Source organism: Solea senegalensis, linkage group LG3 (assembly GCF_019176455.1).
Source record: "Solea senegalensis isolate Sse05_10M linkage group LG3, IFAPA_SoseM_1, whole genome shotgun sequence".
NCBI lineage: Eukaryota > Metazoa > Chordata > Actinopteri > Pleuronectiformes > Soleidae > Solea > Solea senegalensis.
In genome coordinates this window covers 27,889,389-27,901,826 of record NC_058023.1, presented here as the reverse complement: position 1 = coordinate 27,901,826, position 12,438 = coordinate 27,889,389, and positions in this window count along the sequence as shown.

Sequence of the window (12,438 nt, the reverse complement as noted above, 5' to 3'; positions counted from 1 at the left end):
ACCAAAATTACAGACTAGAGAGCTGTGGCTGAGGTGGAGGGAGGAGATGCACAACTATGAACAATGATGCAAATGCCTGTCTCTTATAGAGGGGGGAAAAGTGAGCTCCTTTTAAAACATTTTACATTTGTGAGAGATGCAATTTGATTCTATATCGAGGCATTTATGATGAAACTGAAAGTAGAACAAACACCTCATCCTCCGTTTCGTTTGTTTTTTCACAAGGAGGTCATGACTCACTTGGTCTCAGTGAAGCCATTACACGTCTAGAGCTAAAAAAGGCAGCCCCCCCCCAAAGAACTGCCGCGCCATTCCTGCTGCTGTTATTCACATTCCCAAATCCTCCAGACTGTGTGAATCAGTGGCAGGTTTAATGAGCTTTGAAAAGCCCTCAAAAGGGATAAAGTTTGGCAACACAGACATAAGTTTTAAGTTTTTTTTTATTTTTTTATTTTTTGTCAATTCGTTTTTAGAGTGCGTTTGTTGATTTTTAATGACTAGTTGCACGAGTTAGTTGCTTGTAATTGTAATTTGCCAGGTGCAAAACGGTCAGAATGAGAATCATGTCATAAAAAATGTATTAGGACAGATGAACCACCATGCCTGAATCAAATATAACAGTAACACTTACAAGAAAGTAGAGTGAAGTGCAAAATGAAGACACACATGAACATAAACAATAAGAAATAAGACATGACATACAGTGTAGCTTGTGAGCCAGGAGTCTCACGGAGCTCAATCTGAGGCGAAACATGAGCAAAATTTGAAATAAAACAACACAATAAGCCCCTAGACGAGAGGTTTGATTCACTTAGATGAAGCAACTCATCGCAAATGATATGTTTAACTTAGCATAGCCTTATGTCCCACATTGTAAACAAAAACAAATCAAATACAGCCTTTCAAAATTGGCGGCCGAGGAAAAAAGAAATTGAGCACTTCATATGAACCCAAAAGGCTGATGAAATAAATGTAGAACAATTGTAGTTAGTTTTGTAAACACACAATTCAGTTTCACTTAGTTTTCCTTCCTTTATTTTTATTTCAGTTATTGTAACTACTTATTTGTAACTATATTATAGTAAATAACCTTGCAGTGGGCCAGATGACATGATGGTCAGCAGGGTTTAAAGCAGAGTAATGTAAGAAAGAAAGAAATGCAGCTTTGACACATTTGTTTTATGGGTGAGGGGGAGCAGACGCTGAGAATAAGTAGTAGCTCCGGGGGCCTCGGTCACCTTTGAACCCTCATTAAGCCTTTTGGTATGTCAGCCAGTGTCTCAACATGTATGCAGACAATGCAAAACTTTGTCTGCAAAATATATCAGAGTGAGTGTTTGCAGCAGGACAATTCACTTTGGGGACACTTCTTTGTGTGTTTAGTTCTACTCCAACCTGTTTGCAGCTGTCTCACTTTACTAGCGCAATGTTGCTGTTGCCCCAGTTTGTCTGTCAGAGATCTAAACACTCTAAACTCCACTGAGAAACACACAGAGAGAGTTGAGTGGAGCGTCGTGTAAACTCATTAGATAATGGTTTCAATGTCATGGACATTTGTTTTTATTTAAAGTTACGCAATGCTGTTGTAACAGGGCTGCATATGGAAGTAAACTATTAGATTTAGATTAGATTAGATTTGACTTCATTAATCCCAGGCCATGGCAGCAAGACTGTCATGATAAATGCTATAATATGAATATAAAATAGAAACATATCTTTATAATGGAAAAAAACGTGGACAAAGTGCAGTGGCACAGGATTATTGCTTCAGGCTGAAAATGTGTACACTGAAATAAATGGGAAAAACATCTTTTATAGTTTTACATTCTAAGAAAACTTTCTGCCAAAATAGTCTGAAAATGTAATTACACATCGATTACAAAAATAGTATTGTGGAGAATTTGTGTGTTTTTGTTTGTGTGTATGTTTCTAACTCAATTAAAACAGTCTGATTGATTAATAGTGTGGAGACGAAAAAAAACCTCTTAAAACTTTTCTCTTTTATTCTGCAGATCTTCTGTTCAAACACATGGCGTCTTTAATGGAGAGTCCAACTTTTCAATCAGAGGGACTTTTTATTGGGCTTTTCTTCAGCTCTTTTTTTTTGGCTTGTATTCTTGGATAATGAACTTTATTGAAAAAAAAAAAACTTCGTTGTTGCAGTCTTACGAAACTGAACATGTCTGTGTGTCCAGTCCCTCTGCGGAGGTGGAGACATGTCATGAAGTACATTTTTTTTTAAAAACCCTGTTTATTTAGCTACTGCACAACTGTTGTTGTTGGTGACGAGCACTACTGTAATTTAGATTTTTGCCAATTCAATGTGCAGTTTTTCATTTTGTGACTCAGATCAACAAACCGAGACAAGACAAAAACCTTTTTGTTCAATCATGTTATGCAAAAAAATGAGTGCCGTCTCTGTTTCTCCTGTTTCTTTCCTGCTCAGGAAAGCATGTCCTCTGACATCATCACATCCACTGACCTGATCACCTTCTCTCCTGCAGTGGTGTCTTTGATGTGGAGGCATTTGACTGCATATAGGACACTGTGAGCTATCTGACCCATCTTTCTATTTCCTGTTCTCCTGCTGTTTTGTGCTCTCCACCTGGAGCAGATCACAGAAAATGCAGCAGTTCGACTGAGTTCAGGCCCTGGTATACTTCCGCGCACATGCTGCGCACGCCGACTGAGTTTAGACCCTGGTATACTCGTGTGTGAGGGTCCTGTAGTATTTGACTTCACCATCGGGTCGCAGTACAAGTCTGGACGCAGGGAATAGGACACATTCCTACCAAAGAAGAAGAATGTCTGGTTCAAGCGGCTCACAGTTGAATGGTCCATCGGGCAGGGGTGTCCGGCCGGTTCAAGGGTTGCCAGGTCGAGGCTCGGATGAGCACCCTTGGGGACTGCTTCTTCTGCTGTCAAAATGTTTTTTTCTGCTTGGTGTCCCAACTGAACAAGGACTTGGACCCAGTTGCAGGAAGTAAAAAATAAACAATCTTTTGTTTTGACAGTGCAATGAAAAACCACTCACAAGAGCAAAAACAAGGACTAAAACCAACAAACAAAACCAATCTTTGGAGGGAAAAACTACTAGCAAAACCAAGGGTTAAAGCTAACAAACAAAACCACTCTTTGGAGGGAAAAACTACTAGCAAAAACAAGGGTTAAAGCTAACAAACAAAACCACTCTTTCGAGGGAAAAACTACTCGCAAAAACAAGGGCTAAAGCGGCACAGATTTGACTTTTTTTGTATGTCCATGTATTTCCATGAGTGAGAAGTTGTACATTTGTACTCTCTTCTTTGTTATCCTTTTGACCAAAATGATGGCATCTCACCAGCGTGACTGGAAAGTGTCAGGGGAACATGCAGAGTCGGCATGTGGCGCCAACACAACACACTAATGCGGAAATGGGCGGATAATGAAATTTACATTACGCTGACCCAAGCGACCTCTGCAGAAATGCAGAAGCGGAAAGTATGACCTTAATCCCTGAATTTTTGCTTTTTCAAAATGACTCTAGCATTATAACACGGTGCCTTTACTCACAGTCGCCTGCCGCTGCGTTGCCAATATTTCTCACTGTGACAGAGAGGATTAAACAGCAGAGGAAGCATGAGCGAGATGTTTTTCAAAACAGACAGCTAGCGGTGAAGCTGCATGGTGCCTCTTCAGGGTCAACCACGTGCACACATCCATATCATTATCGCACATAGTAAGTCAGTGGTGGTGAGCACACGTTCCAGTCATGGCAACTTATCTTTAGACACAGAATCCACACTGTCGTGCACCATAAATCACCGAGATTTACACCAAAAAGTGAAGAGGTATGGTTTTTTTAAGATTAATAACATGACCAGATGATATTCCGATCATAAGTCAGTCTGAAAATTAGACAAAGGATGGAGGGAACTAAACGAAAATGTGTGCAAGAGGCCGGGTGGACAGGAAATTCTCCATTTATCCTCCATGAGAACGTAAATGCAGTATGAGCTGCATCCATTTGAGATAATGAGGCTACACAGAGATACAGAAGAGGCTGAAGAAGGGAAGAGGAAGTCTCAGTGAACTGAATAAAGTCCTTGATGTGAAGACACATGGTGCTGGAGGCCTGGAAACAAAATAAAGAAGCACTTCACTTATTCAGAGGATGGGAAACAAAGGCTGAAGAGGAGCCTTAGACTGATCTTTAGATCGGGTCAGAGCATCTGCTGAGGGGAGGAGGAGAAACATTCAGAACTCCCAAAAGTCTGTCAGTTCTGGAGCGGAGGCATGAGCTTCTCCATGAATATATGTCAAAGAAGAATAATATGCACAAAAGATAAGGAAACCAAAAGGTGGTGGAGGTTGAGGGGGAGCTGGAGGAAGAGTTGGCTCTCAGCAGACTTGACTATGGACAGAAAAGAATTCCATAAGTCGAGATAAAGAAGAGTAGAACTCTTTGCCGGGCCAGGAGAGAGATTCTGCACAGTTTTTTCTGGGGCATTTTGGGCACAGTTGGGCATTTTTAATGGAAAAAAACTATGAGGGGATTGCTCGTGTCCCTTTAAACACCATTGTTCCGCAGTATTATCTGCCCGAGTGGATTAGCAATTGGGCAAAAACACCACTCAGAGACAGCATAATTCCCAAGTCCCTGAAAGCTAAAGTTATTTTATTTTTGGAGGGAATATGCAGCGCTAAAGCATAAGTAATGGCATGAAATCCGCTTTAATGTGGGTCCCTTGTCATTAAATTAAATGAAACTGAATTAATTTAAGCCCGGAGCTTTAATCCAATACGCAGTTTGGTTTGATACTAACAGGCTCACATAATACAGGATCAATCTGCTTCTCTGAGTAAGCAGCTCACACTATTAAGGACACACATTCAGCTCTGTTAATAAGCTCCACATAATTTAATGCCCCTATTCGCGGGCCCTGTTGAAATATTTTGCAGATTGTGTCACGTAATTCACAGAAATAGCCTTCTTTTCTGGCTTTCGCAGCACTGTTTATAGCCATGCGCCAAACAGAATGTTGATGCTATATATTGCATCTGGTTGCTGCACAGGACATATTCAAGTTGCATATAAACCTTTGTTTATGTGTGTTGATGCACTGTTGTGTGACAACTGCTATAAAAGGCTGATGATATTAATAAATGGCCCACAGCAGAGTGGCACGGCATCAGAGCACCGAGACACACCACAGACTCCATTAGTGGTCGAAGTTTCTGGTGATGTTGCCCTATTAAAATCACAGATTGCAGCACATGAGAGAAAACTTGACTTCATAAACGACCAAATTAAACATCCAATTTAAGAAGCATGCAGTTAAAAACCATCCGGAGACGCTGGTGTCTGTTTGCAGAGCAGGTTAAAGATTGACCACGTCTCAGTCTGTGACTCAGAAAAAGGGCAAAAATAAAGCAGACACACGATGAAACCACCTCGCCCTTTAATCATAGTGTAAGGGTAGATGGCGAATATCTTTTTTTTTTTGCATTTAAAACCCTCTACCGAAGATACAGAGAGGACGGTGCAGCAGAGCTTGAGCAACATGACTTCCATTTTGGGTTGGAAAATGGGGCAAACCAAACCCGATAGTGGTTAGTACACAGAGTGAAAGTACGTGGAAAAGTGCTGCTAATGGTGATAGTGGCTTGCACAGCTCTTACTCCATTATTTCCAACTGGCAGCAATCAGTGAAAGTATAGCATATGCTCAATTTTCAGTCAAAAACTGAATTAAATGATATAATATAATGCCATTTTTGAAAATAAATAGCTTTTGCAGCTAAAAGGCCTCGGCAACATGACAGTCTTTAGTCAGAATACAAGCTTTAAGGATGACCAGATGGTTCATGCGGCAGAAAATGGCAAATACAGAGAAAAGCAGCATGAGATCTTTTGTTTCCCGGTCCAAAATAAATAAGAAACTGTGAGATGTGAAACATATTTGGGACCTTAACTGTCTTTATTTGTGAAGTTATCAAGAGGGAAATGGCCAATTTCTGCAAACTGTTGTAACCGGAGGTAAGGAGAATTGGAAAAAGCATGACTTTTGAACAGCTAAGATCAACTAATAAACATATAAAATAATAAGTCTTCAGTTCTAATATTCAATAAAGAGCTATAACGTAGGGATTAAAAATGCACACTGAAACCCCCCCCCCACCAAAAACATTATACAACGGGCCCAGTATTGATCCCTGAGGAACTATCAAACAGACTTTTATTGCGTTATGTTCTGGTTTCTTCTTCACACTTCCTCCGCTCTCTGTCCACCAGTGGCAGAAATATTGTGATGAGAAAGGACAGATGTGCCTTTGTGTCATAATCTGACTAAACAGATGGTTGTGAATGTTATATAAAATGCTTTGTTGGAGGCCGTTTGGGAAAAAGAAGAAGAAAAAAAAACCCAGGTGCTTTCAAAAATTATTTGGCAGGTGATTGGATGAACCATCTGTCTATTGTTAGTCAAGAGTGGAAACACCTTTTTGTTAGAGAAAAAGCCTTCAGTGCTGTTATTTTTGTGTGTGTTATTTAAGTGAAAAACTATATCGTAAATCCATGTGACGCTTTATGAGCCACCGTATTTGTCGTCGATCAGGTCAGATGTGTCACATCCGTAGTGCCTCCCTTTTAGGATGGTTATTGGTACAGCCCGTTGTGATTTGTACCAAATGTAAGATGTCGAGACCTTAAATCCACCCATGTGTTCTGTTTGATGGTGATTGGATGAGTCGTCAAAAAAGACAAGCATTTGTAATATGAACACTGAAAAAAAGAAAAGAAAATGGTTTTCATTTTTTCATTGAAAGATCACATCCAGGGGTAAAAATTCCTCTGTCAAACTCCAGTGCACTTGGAAGAAATTGCCAAAATTCTAATTTCACTTTTTCCCTCTTTCCAGCATTTTGTCATATGGCATCACTCGCATGCAGAGGTGTAATGAAGCAACACCAGTGATCACACAAACACAAGACAGACCACATGTCGACACCAAATCACTCAGATCCATATGTGTTGTTGCTGGGCAAACTCGGAAAGGCTTTAGTCTTTGTTATGGATGTGTGAGCGATAAAGACTTTGGAGCAGACTTAGTCATTTGGGTCGAGGAAAATCTGGAGTCAGTCGTTTGTTTCCTTTGCGACGATGACGGCATTCTTTTCTTATGCCCTTAACGTTTCCATTACCGAAATCACATGCTGAACATTGCAACCTAACTGTAACACATTATGTTCTTAGTTGCAACCGAGCTTGACATTTACTGCACGTTAAAGTGTTGATGGCACTTGAGCTTCACTTACATAATAATCAAGCAATTTGTCTTAGTGTCATTTGGCCTGATGTGGAACATGAAATGACCAGCCAGCATTTTCTACACTTTTTAAACAACAAGGAACAAATGCAATAAATACCCATTCCAATAAAGAGACACATTTGCAATGAATTGCTGTGATTTTACTGCTTTTTGTTTCTACATCATTTGTTCTCTGTGTTCCCTGTTGATCAGCCTTCATCCAGGATGGGAAAAGACACAGCAAGTACAAATACAAACACACTCCTCCACGTAGCATATTCATGGTAGCCACACGTCGTCGTTTAAATCAATCCCCTGCAGATTAGGCAGCTGAACACAAGCTGGTGGAGGCAGCCAGACTGTCTATGCAAATGAGTTTTACATGAGTTCATGTTCATTTTTTTTCCAGGCACTGAAAACATTGCACTTCCCTGGACTAATGTTTGCTTGGCAGAGGAAATTTCCGGTGTTGGATAAGTTGTCCTGGTGACCCTGCAGTGCACTCCTCACAGGGAGAACAGCTATGTAGCCTATGGGCTAAAATGGCTTTAACTCAAGCTTTTTGATGGACCGGTTACACACGTGTAAGCGAGGACTTTGGCCTATAGTGTCCTTCGTTGGTTCAAGTCGAGAATCCACATGAAAAATTCACGAGGATTTACCGCGAAGCTCAGCAGTGTTGTGGTGTTTTCTGGGTAACATTTGGGAACAGTTAAAGCGCTCTACCCCCACTGCTTCCCAAAGCTGGAGCTGTAATAAAAGTTAGTTCAGTGTAATGTTAGACATTTGCTATAACCTATTATTTTATCACATTAGAGAGAGGAGCTTTGCGGAAACGGTTCTGAAACCACCCTCAGAAATATGGTAGTGTTTACAGTTTTTAACGCAATGCTGCGGAACACTTCTGATGATATATCATTTGTTGAGTAGTGTACTTACATTAGCCAAAATTCGCTTTACCGTCTCTGCTATAACTTCCAGGGGAACAAACTGTCAGAGTGAGGAAGGAAATATTTGGCATGACTAATTAGCCTGTGTGTTCTCTTTTGTTTTATCGTGTGCGTTTATATTTAAAGCCGCGTTACCATCGTGGTCGGTCAAGCCCTCGGTCAGGCTTGTGTATCGACTGAGAACGCCACCTTTACTTGGTGGTCAGCAAGATACGGCCCATGACATCGCAGACGACACTGAACGCGACACAATGGACAACAAAGGAGGACGTTCCAGCAGCTCAGTACAGACTGTACCATTATTCTGGTATGAAATCACACAATTACAGCAGTTTTTCCCACCATGTTCTTTTTTAGCTTCCAGTTGTCTGGTGAACGTAAACTCATAATTACACTGTGTTGCACAACAGTTATATGATGGATTAGGATGACAGATTAGCACAGAGGCAGAGGATAAAAACTTGTCCGAACAATCTCCCGTCCAAACGTGCTGTTAGCTCAGATTAATGACGGTCATTTAATATGACGACAAAACTGCAATTAAGTCATTTTGCAGTAATCGTGCTGGAGCACAAAAGGGACTACACACGGCCGTGTTATGATCCACTTTGACACTCGCGGTGTCTCTATAACACTTTAATGCCTCTTTTTGTTGATTATTTCGTCTCCCAGTCGTTCTTTGTCTTTGCTGTTGTGATCCTTTATTCCACCATGGCAACCGGTGACAGACCGCAACACTCAGTTCATGACATGACACATTATTAATCCGGCAAAAACAATGATGACAAATTAGGGGTTGTGCTTGTTCATTTTTCTGGTGAAATGCACAATTAGTTCCTCTTCTCCTTCCCCTCTTGTTTTTAATCATTGTTCTCCCCCTCATCCTTCTGCTCTTTACCCTCCTTCCCATTCTCCTTCATCCCCTTCTCCTCTTCCTTCCTCTCATTCTCCCTTTTCTTTGTGCTCTACAGCAGTTGGCTCGCATAATTACTCGTCCCCTTCTCCTTATCTCCTCACATCTTCCAGAAAACCTTTATTCCACTCTTCCAATATCCTTCATTTCTCCCCCTTTTCTGGCTCAGTGAAGTGGTGAAGAAAAGAAAATGAGAGGGGGGGGGTGTGTGTGTGGCGATGAAGAAAGAAATTATGCAAAGCAAATAAATCACCAAGTGAAGTGGAAAGAGGGTGGAAAAGATGGACACACACAAGATAAAAAAATGTGAGAGGAAAAGTGACAGTTCCTTTTATAACACTAATAAAACTGTTATTGAAGTGAGCAGTTGCCTTCAGAGCCAGTTCTGCAGACTTTATTGGAAAAGGGCCTCAAGCGTATGGCGCTTTGATTAAGTTGAGTCCAGGTTTACAGCCGTCGCAGACGGGACATACAGTATGGGTCCATCTGGTTTGTCTAAATATTCCGTTCTCCGGGGGCCGCGGCGGCCGTGTACATGTGTTGCTCCGATGTGTTTCCACTCTGTCATGGATTGTGGCCAGCGTGCGAAGCATGGGACGCTGACTTGAGACGCACGGGGAGTCAGACAGACCTTGACGAAGACGCCGAAATTGAGACAGGAAATGGAAAAAAAAACACACACTTAAACTGATGATACATGTTTGCTCCAATTTGAATCAGACGTTTTAAGACAATACAAAACATGCCCTTCCACTTCCATTCCGACAACTTTTACACTTTAAGTCAGACTCATAGATTCAAGTGTGTCTGGATTAACGTAACTCTTAATAATCCCATCACTTTTACATTACACATTGCTTTCACCACCAGACTGGAGAGACACGTTGGCTGTACATTCAAAAAGGTAAATAAGAAATATCTTGCTCTTCATCTGCTAAATATTCCTCTATGTCACTTCTCTCATGTCGTTGGCCTTGACAGCTGAGGCACGGAGAGACGTGTGCAGTGTATCTAACAGGATTTAGGGAGTTGTTGTTCAAATCTACGGCCAGGAAGTCCGTGCACCCACCAATCACAATATATTTTCCCTTTGGCGAAGGCCGTGAGTGGAGGAAATGCAGCTTTAGCCTAATTAGAGGGAAGTGTGTGTGTGTGTGTTTACATTCCATAACTGCCTCCCTGTCTCCGAAGAGGAGAATAAATTATATAGACAGTTTGATGAATGTCACGATGCCTCTGTCAGGAAGTCACTGGCTTACTTTCACACCAGTGCGGCCACTCGGACCCGGGACTAGAAAAAACTGTGCTTCAGACGGAGCTCGGATCTTTGTTTTGATGTTATCCAGTGCGGACACTGGATCATCACAGGCGCATGAACGCGCCCATAAACTGCTTTGTCTCACAAAAGTTATTATATGTTCACACGTTTCGCTCTAATCATTTCTTTTTATTAAAGACTTATTAAGACATTTATATCGAGCAGAGCCGCTATGAAAATCTGCTAAAATATTGCACGGGGGTAAAAAGAATTCGACCGGCTGCTTTGAAGTGAAGCCTTTTAACAAGGTGCACGTCGTTCATCTCCCACCGCTGGCACTGCTGCAGGCCTGGTTACATGAATCACAGGCCTTCTCATCTCTAGGCATAAACACACACACACACGTTCTGCAGGCGCTGGTTTAAGTATGCAGCATGTGTTTTTGCAGATGCAGGAAGTGCTTCCACGGTTGGGGCGGGGCCAACTGTGTGTCCACAGCGTGCTGGTCAACGATGTTGTTGCATAAACTCCTCCCACATGCATTGGGACAGTTACTCTGGTGCCCTCAAGCAAGTGTTTGACAGTAAACAAGCCATTAAAGACGGTGCAGAGTGGCGTTCCTAATAAGGAGCTGCGCGTCTCCCAGTGTTGATCCAGAAGGAAGACCAAGCAGACCACAGGATGACTGTCTGCTGGCACCCACCGAATCATAACCGAATGCCCCCCCCCCACACACACTTAGACAAGTCTATTCCTGTGAGAGAGCTATTTTGTCCGAGAGAGGCCGACTGTCTCACATTAACAGCAGCAAAGCGATAAGGAATGTGGGATATACACAGATATTTTCTTTTGTCTTAAACGTGACATAATGATGTTATGATCTCCTTATTTTTGAGCCGAAGTTCTATCGTCTGTTGCCTCTTGAAAGAAATGAAGCGGCATTCGAATTAATCTGAAAACCTTATACCTCTTATGTTTTTATTTATTTTTTTGTCTGTTGATTTGTCTTGAACCGATTTTCATGAAATTGTGGAGGGACGGAGCACGGCGTGGATCAGATTGAAGGTTCAGCCCATGGAGTGCTTTGTATACAAGGAGGAGGAGCTTAAAATCAACTTGCAGGGAGCCAGTGCAGGGCCGCTAAGACTCGACTAATATGCTCCCTCTTCCTGGTTCTGGTTAATAAACAAGCAGATGTGTCATTTAGACAAGGAGCTTCCTTTTCAGAGACCACCGCTGTCCTGTGCCAGCCATGTTACTACGGCAGCCCCGAGTGGACAAACAAGCCAGAGTTGTTATAGGGGCGAGGTGCTCTGAGCACAGGTGTAAACACGAACAGAGAAACAGGTAATAAATAACCAGACACTTAGAATGAGACGGCTCTTCACCACACAGACGTCTGTGACAATCTGGCGACGGGTGACTGCAGAACCGGGAAATAAGTAGAGAGGTGCTTGATGAAGGGATTGGGAGCAGGTGTGGCTCATGCCGCAGGTGAACTGATTGCCTGTAGGAGAGGGAGGAGGAGCAGGCGGAGAAGAAGGCGGAGCATGACAAAAGTGTTATTTTCGCATTTCTGAAGCACAACGATACTGCACAAATGAAGAAGACAACATATATTGTTTTCCACTTTCTTTAAGACACTCGGCATTCACGCCATTCACGACTGGAAGTGAATCGAATACAAAACAAACTGTCGGCGCAACGTCCGAGAAATCAAGTCCTCCAAGTTTTTAACAACAAACAAGAGATGTCTCAAAGGCAGATGTTGGAAGTGGACTCTATTTTGGAACTAAAAGCTGCCCTCCCCTGAGGTGGGAGCTGGACACACGAGTCCATGATGACACCACAGCAAACAACGAGCGAGAGACTGCTTTAACTCTGATAGCCCATGAATATCACAGAGGAATTCTACAAGGTTGCAGCCCTTGAAGAATTCCTCTAACCTCCTTGGAAGTCATTGGAGTGTCCTAAGAAGAACAGCTGTGCAAACCTGTGTGTGTGTGTAATGCTAAACCAATCATAGGCT